Source organism: Solanum dulcamara, chromosome 8 (assembly GCF_947179165.1).
Source record: "Solanum dulcamara chromosome 8, daSolDulc1.2, whole genome shotgun sequence".
NCBI lineage: Eukaryota > Viridiplantae > Streptophyta > Magnoliopsida > Solanales > Solanaceae > Solanum > Solanum dulcamara.
Window position 1 is genome coordinate 31,203,061 of NC_077244.1, and position 16,168 is coordinate 31,219,228.

The following is a 16,168-nucleotide window of genomic DNA, read 5'->3' on the forward strand; positions in this document are numbered from 1 at the left end:
GCATATAGATGTCCATCTCCTTGATGAGCATAGTGACACAAAAATCTTTGATAACCAAATCCAACACTCCCGAAATAATCTTACTCATTCGGGCATGAGAATCGGCTACCAAGGATGGAGCATACTTAGACAATTTTTTGAACTTGAGGGCATACTCCCTCACACTCAAGTTCCCTTGCTTAAGGTTGATAAATTACAACACCTTAGCCTCCCTTAACTCAAGTGGGAAGAAATGGTCAAGAAACACAACTGTGAACTCTTTCCAACCTATGGAACCATCTTCAACCCTTTCAGCTTTCCATTGGTTGTACCAAATATGAGCCATACATTTGAGTTGGTAGGCCACCAATTCCGCATTTTCCTCCGAAGAAACTCCCATGATACTAATGATATTGTATAATTCATCAACAAAGTCTTGAAGAGCCTCATCAACTTTGGACCCATGAAACTTGGGAGGGTTCACCCTCATGAAATCTCTAACCCTCGAAGCTGGAGTAGTCACAACTTGAGGAGCATCTACCCCTTGATTCACTTGAGTAGTCACAAATTGGGATAGCATTTGGAAAGCGGCTTGAAACTCTACATTAGTAACTTGTACATCCAAAGGATCATTTGGAACTTATGGTTCCTTTTCCACAACCTTCCTTTGAACGGAAGCTCTTTATGTAGGCATGATTCCGCATTTTCCTCCGAAGAAACTCCCATGATACTAATGATCTTGTATAATTCATCCATAAAGTCTTGAAGATCATCATGAACTTTGGACCCATGAAACTTGGAAGGGTTTACCCTCATGAAATCTCTAACCCTCAAAGCCAAAGTAGTCACAACTTGAGAAGCATCTACCCCTTGATTCACTTGAGCAGTCACGGATTGGGATAGCATTTGGAAAGCGGCTTGAAACTTTACATTAGTAACTTGTACATCCAAAGGAGCACTTGGAACTTACGGTTCCTTTTCCACAACCTTCCTTTGAATGGGAGATCTTCATGTAGGCATGATTTTGTATTCACAAAGAGAAAGTGTTAGAGGAGGAAACCTTAGAGTTCAACTTTATAGAATGATAACATCATGAAAAAAGTGAAGTGTCTCCTAAGATGCCTTATAAACTTCTATTCATAGATGTGTCGCACTTCACATTGATGAATAAGACTCTACTCGACATGGCATGTTAAACTCCCTAGGACACTTGAACCTTGTTCTCTTATACCAAGTTTTTCATGACCTGACCTAGGGCCTAGGCATAACACAATGATTAAAATCCCAAAGGACTCCAATCAAACCTCTTAGCATATCATTCATGAGTTTACATAAGGAAATTAAGTGATAAAACTAAAATATGATATGGAAGAAAAATCTCATATAAAATGTAAGTATCAAAATAGGAAAGAGATAACATAGACTCTTACTATCTAACATGCCTCTAATACTATATGGAGGCGTGAGACAATCTCCCAGCTCACCCAATAGATAACATAGAGTAATAAAGTATAACTATCAAATGAGAAATAAATGTGATATCCTCGTACTGTGAGGACTCACCAACAAGAACCTAATAGTAGACTTTAGCCACGAGCAGGAGGAGGATAAACATGATTGTCGATCCCTACATTATGATATAATATAGGCAAAAGTATGTGTTGGTACATGGAAAGCACTAAGTATGTGAGAATATGCATGAATAATAAATATAGGACATAATCAATATGAATCATGTGATGCAATACCAATATCTTTAAAACATATCTAAAATCATGAAAACGTAAAACATTTATCTCATTGGTTAATGAATCAAAAGAATCTCATACCTATCATAAAAACTCGTACTTCAACTAAAATTGTATGGAATAAGACTTTTAACTGACATGTAAGACCATGTGACTAATACTGTTACACCCCATACTTTTGTACCTTGGAATGCGTTCTTAATTCTCTTGAAAGGCTCTTAAGTTTCATGGAAGGATCGTAAGCCTATTAAGTTTCTTAAGGTTTTCTAAAGTTTCTTAAAGCTTCTAAAAGATTCTTAAGTTTCTTGAAAGATTCCTAAGTTCTTGAAAGCTTCTTATAAGTTACCATGTGAGCCGGATAGGCTATAACGCTATCAAACAACTCTAAGGAAAGGAGAATTTGATACCCCATGGCAGGGAAGATTGGAAATAAAGATATAGGAATCCGAAAGGAATTGGAGGCCAAGTAGTGATTCGTAGGACCCGACATACTTGTGTAAGCTATTACCCTAGATGTGTTATATACATAAGCTACCAACTTGGAAATTTTATCATACTTAAGCTACTTGATTACATACCAAGATTACGTAGTAAGGATTACATAGGTTCGTAAAGCAAGACGAGATTACGAACCCACGAGGAGGAAAAGAAAGCAACATGTGGCAGCCTATGAGAGAGTGCCATATGGAAGCATGAGGGAGTGCCATGTGGAAGCAGCTGCAGCAAGGGGGTGGGCCCCACAAGCCACGTGATAGCCCTTAAGTGGAGGGGGTGATGCATTGGCCCTATAAGGGCTTGATACGTGTCACCCCTTAGGGGTTGACACGTGCCACCCCTTAAGGTGGCCTATATATATATATGTGTGTTTGAAGACTTTTAAGTCATCCTTATCCTTTAAATTTCTCCAAGAATTTTGAGTCGGGTATGTAAGCCATGTATCTAGTCATCCAAAAAAAATTCAAGAAAAGTCTAGAAGAAAAGAGAAGAGAAACTTAAGCTAGAGAGAATAGAGAGCTTCGGTTTTGGAGGAGGAAACAAGATAACACTCCGATTTCGTTCTGAGAATTAAATAAATAGGTGAAACACTATGTTATGAAGGTGTTATTGATGAAAATATATGGTTTGTATCAGCTCAAAATGTTATCAAACATCCAAGAAGTTTTAGGCGCGCTAAAGAAACTTTGGAGGCAAGTTTTGGCGAGTTTCAGATAAGGTAAGGCTTTTTCTTTCAAATTAAAGTTTATGATGTTGTTATGGGGTATATTACATGTCTTAAATGAGGCTGGAAGTGTAATAATTACATAAGTATGCTTGACGTTAGAAACAAACTAAATTAATGTCGCTAGCATTAAATCGAAGTTGAGTAGTGGGTTGTCGTTGTGGTGCTGCGGGTGAATCTGGTTTGGTTGTGTGTTGTAGAGCTTAAAAGTGATTTAACAAAGGTTTTTGTTCTTATGGTTGCATCCACATGTCCCTCGAATTGGTATGGTTAAAGATTTTGCGAAACAAAGATTAAAAACTCTATTTTTGTGTGATAGTTTAGAGCTAGTTGTTTGGAGCTTGTATTGTGTAAGGTTGAAGTGATTTACTTATATATATGCTTCTGGTTGTTGTTTTTGGTATGGTTTTTGACATGGTAGTCGAGTTGAAATCTCAGGGATGTTGAAGTTATAGGGGAGATGCTTCCCAATGTTTGATAACTTAGGAACTAGTAATGAACTAGTCGAGGGAAATGGATAAGGAAATGACCTCTATGGAGACTTGGTTGTCGAGTTGGAATTAGAAAGTTAATTAACCTTAGTATTACTTTCATGTTAAATAGGTTCAAGAGACGATGAGACGAATGTATTAGGAGTAATCCATAAGAGGTATGTTAAGCTAACCATTCCTTCTTTTGGCATGTCTTTGGCATAAGTATGTAAAGCTTATTTTTTTCTCTTGGCATGTTTTGACATAAGTATATAAAGCTAATCTTCCTTTTTGGCATGGTTTTTATGTAACAAGTATATGACTTTTATATGATTCCATGGAAGTTCCTATTCGTAGAGCCGCTAGGATGGCCAACTTCTTGATTTTCCAAATGATATTTTATCATGCATAGATACATGTATATGATTCCAAAATTTCTATTTTGATATAACTATAGTGATATTAAAAAGGTACTTGATACGACTCTTATCTTGATTTTTGAATAATAGCTCATTTTGTTAACTCCATCGAGTCTCAAAAATGATTTAAGGTGCATTTAGTTTCTCACTACTCTACTCGTGGATGCCTTAATGCTTCCTTCACTAAGCCCGGGTCAGGTTTTGTTATCGTGCTTACTTCTCTGCATTGTTCATCGTGCCCCAATGTGAGGGGGAAGGTACGACCTGTACATGGGTTTTGTGAAGTTATGATGTGTCATGTACACATATGATATGATATGATATAATATGGCCATCTGATATGATATGATTTGTTACGGAGATATTCCCTACTCTGAATGTATGTTGTGCTGTGGTGCCAGTGATGAGGTGGAGAGCACGTTTTGTTCACCGAGTCCCATAATAGGGCCAGATATGGCATATATTTTTCTGCATACATTATATGTGGTTATGAAAAGCATTTTGATATTCAGGATATTTTTCTCATTTTTGCACCTTCTGTTCTGGTAATGACTTTATTTATTATAGTCCTTGCTTTACATATTCAGTATATTTTCCATACTGGCCCCCTTTCTTCGGGGGCTGCGTTACATGCCCGCAGATACAGACTCTTGGTTTGCTGATCCACTCGCTTAGAACATCCACCCTATTGGTTGGCAATGCTCTTTTATTCGAAGCCCTATTTTGGTACTAATTTTTCTGTTGTACATTTGTACATGTTGGTTAAGGGTACGATGGGGACCTATCCCATCATATAATTATGCTATCATTTTGTAGAGGAATGTAGACTTATGATGTGGGTTATGTATATATGTTTTGGGCTTTGTGTTCCATGATGGCCTTAACGGCCCGCTTGTGCTATATCTGTTCTCATGCGCTCTCTAGCGACCCTTTTTTTATTTCTACTTTTGTTTATTCTACTAACACGCTAAGTGGGGTTAAGGGTACGTATGGGTGCCCAACTCAGTCACCAGTCATGGCCTACAGAGTTGGGTCGTGATAAAAGTGGTATCAGAGCAGTTTGATCCTCGGAATGTCTATAGATTATGTCTAGTAGAGTCCGCTTTATCGGTGTGTGGTGCACCATATCTATAAATAGGAGGCTACAGGACATTTAGGATGTTACCTTTCTTTCTTGTCTTAGATCGTGCGATAAAGCCAAGCTGAAGAACGACATCGACAAAAGAAAATGACGGATGATATTGGAAGCTACACAGTATACAGGTAAGTAATGGGACGAAAGAGGCATGATGGATAAGTTAAGAAGATTGGAATATGATAAAAATGTAAAGTTGAAAATTAAAAGAAAAAGTAGACAGAAAAGTGTAACGGGTGCAGTTTGAGTTGGACATACGAGGTAAGTCCATCATTTTATATTATTGTTGATATTGGGCACTCTGTGTGGCTAGGATATGAATATATAAATGTTGTTCCTAATGGGCATTGTTGGTATTTCCTGAGTGCAGGTTTGGGATAGTAAGGACTGTAGAGGAAACTCTGCCAAATTGTTTTTTTGGAAATAGAAAGAGAATGAGATATAAGATTGTAATATATCTTGAGAGATCGTATCCACGGTAACGATAAGATCCGACTAAACTAGGAGTACAACTGACTTTGGGAATAAGTTAATTGCGATATGGGTGGCAAGTAAAAGGTCAATACTAATATGGTGAGAAGAATGGTGATCGATATAAATGTCTTAAGACAGCCTGCGACGTATTAAGGATGAGAATGATGAGGAAGGATAAGAGGTTAAGTACGCTTGCTCCACTAGGTAGAATTAGCCCAGAGTAAGGATCGTGAATAAAAGATAACAAATATTACCCTCTGGGATTGACCATGAGTAGAATATAGTGTGAATATAATGAGGATCATCATGGAAGTACGTAGAGCCTAGTAAAGAAGTAACTAAAGAATGTGATTGTGAGTAAGATTAGGAGTTAGCATTGGGTACACGATAAGGATGAAAGCTCATGAAGCAGAAAGGGGTATTGTGTATATGTACCTCCACTTTGGAAATAGTGGGATCCCTCGAGGATAGGGAATGGAAAATTCCAAAACAACTGAGGCATTACGAAATTATTAAAGGAACAAGTGGTATTCTTTGGAAAAAAAGAGAGGTGATAACAAAATGTGAAACACATGTCATCAGAGTATAAGTGCCCCGAATGGAGAATCGGACACGATTATAAGAACTAGTAACGTAATGATTGAGATGAATGAAATGTGGCTTTGGCTAAACTACTACATTAGTTATATGACTCAAGTACCAGTACCTGGACTAGAGTGTGTACTATTTATCGAGAATTCTAAGCACCCCATAATTGTACTAAGGTGTCTTACAAGGGCAACCTAAAGTATAAATGATCTAACAGAAGGTGTAGACATGGTGCAGTATGTTAAAGGGTTGGAAAAGAATTATTTGCTCATGAATAGTTGAAAATAAACAGAGAATGACATGGGTACACCCTAAAGGGGGGAAGTGGACAAGAGAAATACAAGCGCGAGAGGAAATCAACTGACACTATCACCATCTTGGATCGGTAGAGTAGGAAGTTGGGAGCTAAGGATGTAGCTTCCGTCAAGGCGTTGAGGCAAAATGAAAACCATGAAGAAGTGACCTAGGAAGCTGAAGAGGAAATGAAACACAAGTATCCGTACCTATTCCCTATATCTACAGGTAATCCCAACCTTTGTAATTTTGATATTGAGTGCTTGATGGAAGTATATGTTATTGCAGTGGAACAGAAAAACTCTCCATATGGTCTGTATAAGATCTTGAGGAAGGTTGTGGTTCACATTCGAGGACGAATGTTCTAAAGGGGGGAAGGATGTTACACCCCGTACCTTTGTACCTTGGAACGCATTTTTAAGTCTCTTGAAAGGCTCTTAAGTTTCATGGAAGGATTGTAAGCCTCTTAAGTTTCTTAAGGTTTTCTAAAGTTTCTTAAAGCTTCTAAAAGCTTCTTAAGTTTCTTGAAAGATTCCTATGTTCTTGAAAGCTTCTTAGAAGTTACCATGTGATCCGGATAGGCTATAACACTATCAAACAACTCTAAGGAAAGGAGAATGTGATACCCCATGGCAGGGAAGATTGGAAATAAAGTTATAAGAATCCGAAAGAAATTGGAGGTCAAGTAGTGAGTCGTAGGACCCGACTTACTTGTGTAAGCTATTACCTTGGATGTGTTACATACATAAGCTACCAACTTGGAAATTTTACATACTTAAGCTACTTGAGTACATACCAAGGTTACGTAGTAAGGATTACATAAGTTCGTAAAGCAAGACGAGATTACGAACCCACGAGGAGGAAAAGAAAGTGACACGTGACAGCCCATGAGAGAGTGCCATGTGGAAGTATGAGGGAGTGCAATGTGGAAGCAGCTGCAGTAAGGGGTAGGCCCCCATATACCACGTAGCAGCCCCTAAGTGGAGGGGGTGATGCATTGGCCCTATAAGGGCTTGACACGTGTCACCCCTTAGGGGTTGACACATGTCACCCCTTAGGGTGGCCTATATATATAGATGTATTTGAAGACTTTTAAGTCATCCTTATCCTTTAAGTTTCTTTTTATCCAAAAAAAATTCATGAAAAATCTAGAAGAAAAGAGAAGAGAAACTTGAGCTAGAGACAAGAGAGAGCTTCGGTTTAGGAAGAGGAAAAAAGATAAGTCTCCAATTTCTTTCTGCGTATTTATTACCTAGGGTGAACCACGATGTTATGAAGGTGTTAGTAATGAAAATTTATGGTTTGGAGCATCCCAAAATACTATCAAACAGCCACGAAGTTTTAGGCGTGCTGAAGGAACTTCCGAGGTAAGTTTTGGCGAGTTTCGGACAAGGTAAGGCTTTTCTTTTCAAATAGAAGTTTATGATGTTGTTATGGGGTATATTACATGTCTTAAATGAGGCTGGAAGTGGAATAATTGCATAAGGATGCTTGACGTTAGAAACAAACTAAATTGATGTCGCTAGCATTAAATCGAAGTCGAGTAGTGGGTTGTCGTTGTGGTACTGCGGGTGAATCTGGTTGGGTTGTTTGTTGTAGAGATTAAAAGTTATTTAACAAGGGTGTTGTTTCTTATGGTTGCAGACACACGTCCCTCCATTTGGTATGGTTAAAGATTTTGCGAAACAAAGATTAAAAACTCTATTTTTGTGTCATAGTTTGGAGCTAGTTGTTTGGAGCTTGTATTGTTTAAGGTTGAAGAGATTTACTTATATATATGGTGCTGGTTGTGTTTTTTTTGGTATGGTTGTTTACATGGTGGTCGAGTTGAAATCTCAGGGATGTTGAAGTTATAGGGGAGATGCTTCCCAATGTTTGATAACTTAGGAACTAGTAATGAACTAGTCGAGGGAAATGGATAAGGAAATGACCTCTATGGAGACTTGGTTGTCGAGTTGGAATTAGAAAGTTAATTAACCTTAGTATTACTTTCATGTTAAATAGGTTCAAGAGACGATGAGACGAATGTATTAGGAGTAATCCATAAGAGGTATGTTAAGCTAACCATTCCTTCTTTTGGCATGTCTTTGGCATAAGTATGTAAAGCTTATTTTTTTCTCTTGGCATGTTTTGACATAAGTATATAAAGCTAATCTTCCTTTTTGGCATGGTTTTTATGTAACAAGTATATGACTTTTATATGATTCCATGGAAGTTCCTATTCGTAGAGCCGCTAGGATGGCCAACTTCTTGATTTTCCAAATGATATTTTATCATGCATAGATACATGTATATGATTCCAAAATTTCTATTTTGATATAACTATAGTGATATTAAAAAGGTACTTGATACGACTCTTATCTTGATTTTTGAATAATAGCTCATTTTGTTAACTCCATCGAGTCTCAAAAATGATTTAAGGTGCATTTAGTTTCTCACTACTCTACTCGTGGATGCCTTAATGCTTCCTTCACTAAGCCCGGGTCAGGTTTTGTTATCGTGCTTACTTCTCTGCATTGTTCATCGTGCCCCAATGTGAGGGGGAAGGTACGACCTGTACATGGGTTTTGTGAAGTTATGATGTGTCATGTACACATATGATATGATATGATATAATATGGCCATCTGATATGATATGATTTGTTACGGAGATATTCCCTACTCTGAATGTATGTTGTGCTGTGGTGCCAGTGATGAGGTGGAGAGCACGTTTTGTTCACCGAGTCCCATAATAGGGCCAGATATGGCATATATTTTTCTGCATACATTATATGTGGTTATGAAAAGCATTTTGATATTCAGGATATTTTTCTCATTTTTGCACCTTCTGTTCTGGTAATGACTTTATTTATTATAGTCCTTGCTTTACATATTCAGTATATTTTCCATACTGGCCCCCTTTCTTCGGGGGCTGCGTTACATGCCCGCAGATACAGACGCTCGGTTTGCTGATCCACTCGCTTAGAACATCCACCCTATTGGTTGGCAATGCTCTTTTATTCGAAGCCCTATTTTGGTACTAATTTTTCTGTTGTACATTTGTACATATTGGTTAAGGGTAAGACGGGTCCCTGTCTTGTCATATGACTATGCTATCATTCTTTAGAGGTATGTAGACTTGTGATGTGGGTTATGTATATATGTTTTGGGCTTTGTGTTCCATTATGGCCTTAACGGACCTCTTCTGCTATATCTGTTCTCATGCGCTCTCTAGCGACCCCTTTTTGATTTCTAGTTTTTTTATTCTGCTAACACGCTAAGTGGGGCTAAGGGTATGTATGGGTGCCCAACTCGGGCACCAGTCATGGCCTATAGAGTTGGGTCGTGACAAATATATGGAATCTAATGACTCCTGCATCGAGACAAGGGAGGCTACCTTACCAGGGCATACTCCATAAGTAACTCTTTTAACTAGTCTATGTGGATCCACTAGATTTATCATATTAGCATATGTAAACCTACGTGGGCAACGAGGAACTCCTTCAAGGAGACCATGATGGCCCATTAAGGTCACCACGACCCGTGGTGGGAGTCGTGGTGACGATCTTGGCAGGAGGGTCTGCAGGGGTGACCACCACAGAGTACACCAGGGTCAATGTGAGTCAATACGGCCCGTGGTGGTCAAGCGTGGTCCCTACATTAGAAATAACTTCTGAGGGTATCAAGGGAGGGTCACCACGGCTAGTGGTGCTAACCACGGGGCTTGGTCCCTTCCCTGCAAGACTGAGTTTCAAAACCCTGAACATGGTGGATCACCATGAACCATGTCAATAGTATGGTGTGTGATATTCCTCGTGGTCATCACCTGATGCCAAAAAGCTGTATTTTCTGGAATTTCATCTTTTGTTCCTTATTTTTTATCTTTGCAACTACCAGGGTCCTACAAATTTGTCCAAACATTATCATAATCATGTGCTACATGTAGATCCACTAGTTAGGCCATATTGGCAATCCTACGGTGGGAACATAGTCCAAGGGACTAGAGGTTGATACTAGGGCTTAGGTCGAGCCCCTTCCTTAAAGCTCACTCGGTGCTAAGTAAATCAACCCACAGAATACATACCATATCATAATTCTTAAATCATATTTTTCATAAATCATATGCTTTTCATAATCATACTTCATAGATATTCGTTCATAAGAATAGCTCATTATCATGTAATTCGTGTAATGCGGGTGTAGATATTCCATCATTAGAAATTCTTTTTCATAAAACATCATTAGGGTCTTAAGTCACTTTCCTCATTAAGCATCTTAAGTCACCCTTTCACTAGCTTACTTGAAAAGTCATTGAATCATCATTTAAAACCCTTCACGAGTAATTCATAAACCTTGTAAATTATTCATGAAGCTTTCATTGCACATAACTTGGAAATCATGATCATAATCCATAAATAATACTTGAAAACTAGCATAATTAAGAAGATTCAATATAAATCATGAAATTAGGACTTTTTGTATGAGAAATCATTAGAGATTTTGAGAAGAATCTTTGGGATTCTATGGGTGAAAGGTACCCATGGATGAATTCGCACATACCTTGGTAATCAAGGCCTTGCAATGGTGAAGCTTTATAAACTTGAAGATTAAAATCCTAGTTTTTCTTCCTTTTCACTTGAGAGAGAATTTGGAGAAGATGAATTGAGGAATTTCGAGAGAATGAGGAAATAGGAGAGAATGTGGTATATTTGAGGGCTAAAACAATTATGAGGAAGTTTATATGTCAAAAACAACGTAGTATAAGTGCACATAGGATGGGAAATACCCAAAACACCCCTCCTAAAAATTGGTTGAAGCGATGTACGACTCAGTTCCTACGATTCATAAGAACTGTGATGAGTCATCAACTCCAGTCGTAGATGTAACACCCCCTAAAAATATTGTATATGATGTTCCAATTCTAGATAAAAATAATATCGCTTCTGTATTTTGGGCATAACCTTCAATCGGATGGTCCAAATTAGGTGATTCAAATTTTTTGAATAACCGGAACATCATTACCTACAAATTTTGTGAATACCATATTTTATATTTTAGAGGTTAATTAGGTCAAATAAATTAACTGTTGCAAGACATGGTGTGTGACGAAATGGAGTATTTGTAGAAGAAAAATAATATCTCACCGTAGGGTGCTCCAAATCGGTTGATTCTTGAATGAAATGAAAGTAGACTTCTAGAGAAATAATTCATATGAGACACCAAATCCTAATGAGGAAGTTATCTTTTTCAAACGCAGCTCCAAAAAAGGGTATTCCGTTAAAAGAAGGTTCATCTCACCAAACATGCAAAGATCTAGACCTATTTGACATCAACCATGACATCAATAGTCCTCCATTTGACATCACTCATGACATCACAATCTTCCATTAAATTTTTATATTTTTCTTTATAATTATTTTAATTATTGTTCGCATAGCGAGAGCTTTAGTGCACCGGGCTGTCCTTTTTTATTTCAATTATTGTTAGGTCCCTCCTTCACACCTATAAATACCACTTTATCTCATTATTTTATTCATCAAGCTTTTTCAAGCAACTCTTCTCTCAATACACTCCTTTACTCATTCTCAAAATATAGTTTTAGTTCTTAGTAGTGTAGAAATACTATTTTGGTGATTCATATACTCCGGGTAGTACACAAAATGCTCTAGTGAAGAGAAAATGTTAGGATTCAAGAGTGTTTATTAAGTCCTTTGATTCTGAGTAACGCTTCGGATTTCAGGTATGTAAGGCTTCAATAAGAGTATTCCTTCCACTCTCATGCATAAATTATTTTGATTATATGATAAATTATGTTTATTTTCTTTAAGCTTTACTCTAAGGTATGTGGGTGTTTATCAATGGGTTTTTCCACCCACGGAGTCTAAAGCTCTTTCAACTAAATCTCTTGATTTCAAAAAAGATTTTCTTATGATAATTCTTATTTCTACTTAATAGCATGAATCATAGTTAAACTAATGATTATTGGTCTATTTTGATGCAAAATTATTTCACATGTATGAATTGATGGTTTTCAAGTATTTTTCCCTATTTAGCTCTTTAAAGGTTCTTGAAATTCATGGTGGGTTGTTTAAAGCATGATTTTTAATTAATAAATTTCAAATTATTTATGCATAATTTAATTTACATACATGTTTGAAAGTTGAAGTTATTTAAATCCACCTAGTTTTACTATATTTTCAATGAATTTTGACTTGAAAGCTTTGACTCCAAATAAATATTTACGAAAGCAATGTCTATGATCAAAAGGGCGTCTTATGATGTGAAAGAATGATGAAATGATATGAACGAAGGATTCTTTATGCAATAAGGACAATTCTTGCATATTTGAATTACCAAAGGTTTAATGAGCTATTCTACTGAATATGATGTTTTGAATTCTCAAACTACATACTATGACTATTTTGAAGTATTAAACTAATCTGTGGGATTGACTTAGCACCGAATGGGTCATTGAGGTGGGATTCGATAAGGAAATCCTAGTAGCAACTTTTTGTCTCAATAACTATGTGCCAACATAGGAGACCTTGTAGGCTTAGGCTAATGGATCCACAAATAGCCCTTAAAGTTAAAGTTAAATAAATGAATAAATTTAACGGAGTTCTACCCGGCAAGTAGTCTCTCCATCCAACGTAGGGGGTTATGTTGGATTCCATGTAATAGCTCGCATGGTCTTAAATGTCGGTTATGGTCATTTTCCCACAAAATGAATGTTTTAAAGGATATCTATATGATTGATTATGCATGCATTGCAATATGTTTCATATTACATAAATGTTTTAATGCTTTCTCAAAGTTCATGCATGCTTACATACTTAGTACATTCAAAGTACTAATGCATACTCTTTTGCCTATATGATATCTCCATGTAGGGATCAATGCTCCTCCTCGTTCTCCTCCACGTGGCTAGTTGAGATTTCGTTTGAATACTACTTTTGGTGAGTTCCCATGTTCCGAGAACAATACTCATTTATCTTTCTAGCTTATGATATGTTGAGATCTTTAGACACTTACTATGGCATTTCTTTCTATTATGATTGAGGGTGAGCTAGGGACTTGTATTAGCCCTGTTAAATCTAAAAGTTAGAGGTATTGTTGGACATATGTAAGTTGAAGATTTACTATTATGATTTTTGCTTGTTTATTTATTGTCATTACGTATGAAAGGCTAAAAGAATGCTAAGAGGCTTGTTTGAGAAACTTTCGGGTTCCTCATTCACCATGTCACGTCTAGGCCCTAGGCTTGGGTTGTGACAGTAGAACACCCCAACACTTGGCCAAAATTCTGACTTAGGATCTATCCTACGAGTAGTGTCTACGAGTCGTCAAAATTTTTATAGGTCGTAGAACCTGTTCTTCCTACAACTCTGAAACTCCTACAAAATCTGAGTCTCTAAACTCTTACGAGTCGTAGGAACCCCTCGTAGGGTGGGTTCACACTTGGTAATCTTCCCCCTCAGACCGTTCTTATGAATTACTCCTTCGGGTCATCAAAGTGATTACGAGTCGTCAATTTGACTCATCTCAGAAATTAAAATTCTACACAAGAGTTGGGCCTCTTACAAATTGTTTCTACGAGTCGTAATACTTCCTACGAATCGTAGGTCAACTAGTAGGAACCTGCACCAATAATTTTCTATAACTTTTTCCCGCATCCCTTATTTCATTTGGCCTTCCATCTTTCGGGGTCTTACATTTATCTTCCTCAACGAGCTAATTTTTTTCAACCCCAATCAAATCAATTCTTCTTGAAACAGTCTCAAATTTTAACTATGAGCTCTATTTATTTATTTTACCTATAATTGATAATGAATTTAATTTCAAAGAGGCAATGACTTATTACCAATATACTTATGGTTTAAAAATTTATAAGAGCAACTTACATAAATAGCTATAGTTTTAGGTTATTGAATTTGAATGGCAATAAGTATGCTATTTATCAAGAATGGTTATAGTTTATCTCTATAACTAGTTGTATATTTGTATAAATATGTTTTAAATTTATTTATACAGTAATAAACTCACATAATGCACCAAATAAGGTATTATCTGTTACTATAACTGACACTCCTTTAATTATGTCCCTAAAACTCTCAACTTACCATTATTAAATTAACAACTGTTATTTAACTATTGAAGGCATATTTGATTGGAATCTAAACAAATTAACGAAAAATTTGGGATACATTTCTTCTTCTATTGTTTTCATTGTTTTTATTAAAATTTGGCATAGCCGATTAAAATATCAAGGATGCAATTCATTATAGAAACTTAATGTATTAATATATCAAACACGATAGTATATCATGTTAGCATACAACGCGGAAAATATAAATACCATTAAGAATACAACAATACAATGTACATATGAATACCCCTAATATTAAATAAAAATTTGATATATTGGACAACCCAAAAAAATGAAAAAATAGAAGATAACACAAAATAGTGTCCAAATTGTATTCAAATATACTCGCATATGAATACTTTGATTTCAAATGAATACAAGTATTTATATAGCTTAATGTATTAATATATCAAGAATACATATAAAACTTAATGTATTAATATATCAAAGAAGGTAAAGTATGGTAGTCTAGCATATGAACACAACTAGGGCTGTACACGGCAAACCGATAAACCGTACCAAACCGACAAACCGAACCAAACCGGAAAAAAAAAACCGACTAGTGGTTTGGTTTGACTTGGTTTGGTGTTTGGAAAAAAAACCCGACCATTATAGGGTTGGTTTGGTTTTAACTAAAAAAAGTCAAACCGAACCCAAACCGACCCGATTATAGATATACTACTTTTAAATTATGTTATAAATGAAAGTATTTATTAAAATGTAATTTATAAATATTTTTTAAAAATTTTTCATAATTTTTTTTTATTTCTTACATTTAGATTTGGACTTGAGAAGTCCATCTAAATAATATACAAAAAAAACCATCTTATAAAGTTATATTATAAAGTTAAAACTTCAAACAGTGTTCTGCCTCCATCTTATATGTTGATATTTTGTACTATAACTCTTTTTAAGAAGCACTGCTCTGTGCTTTTTATTAGATACTATGAAAAATCCGAGAAACTCGAAAAAACCCGAAAAACCCGAGAAACCCGAAAAAATCCGAAAAACTCGAAAAACTCGAGAAAAATTGATATAAAAAAACCCGACTTTTATTGGTTTGGTTTGGTTTATAGATTTAATAACCCGACACAAATGGTTTGGTTTGGTTTGTAAAAAATCCGAACCAACCCGGTCCATGTACACCCCTAAACACAACAATTTAAATGCATTAATCAATACCCATGTTGTTAAACAAAAATTTGATACATTGGACAATTCAACAAATTTAAATGCATTAATTGACTAGGAGTACATTAATTATTTTTCTATTAAATATTTTCTTAATTACATATACAATTAAAAAGAAATGATTTTGTTTATTAACTTTTCTATTTATTATTTAATTATATTCATATAATATAAAAAGAATAAACTATAGCTATTAACGCTATAACCTATAGTTTTTCCAAAATTTATAATGTAATTGGAACAACTTACATGTTTTAAATTTTTTAATCTACGATTAAGGTCCAATTCATATTTACAATTTTTATAACAATTTTACTTTTTATATGTTCAAACAAACTCTGCATTTCAATTCAAAGGGAAAGTGTGTAAATTACTGAAAGAGCAAAAGAGAACATACAATGACGTTCTTTCTTCCACCGAGACAATGAATCCATGCACGTCGATCGGCACAAACTTAAATGCACTTCACTTGCAAGAAGTGTGGTCAAAAGGCCATTTTTGGTAATAAAAGATGGGCTATTTTTGG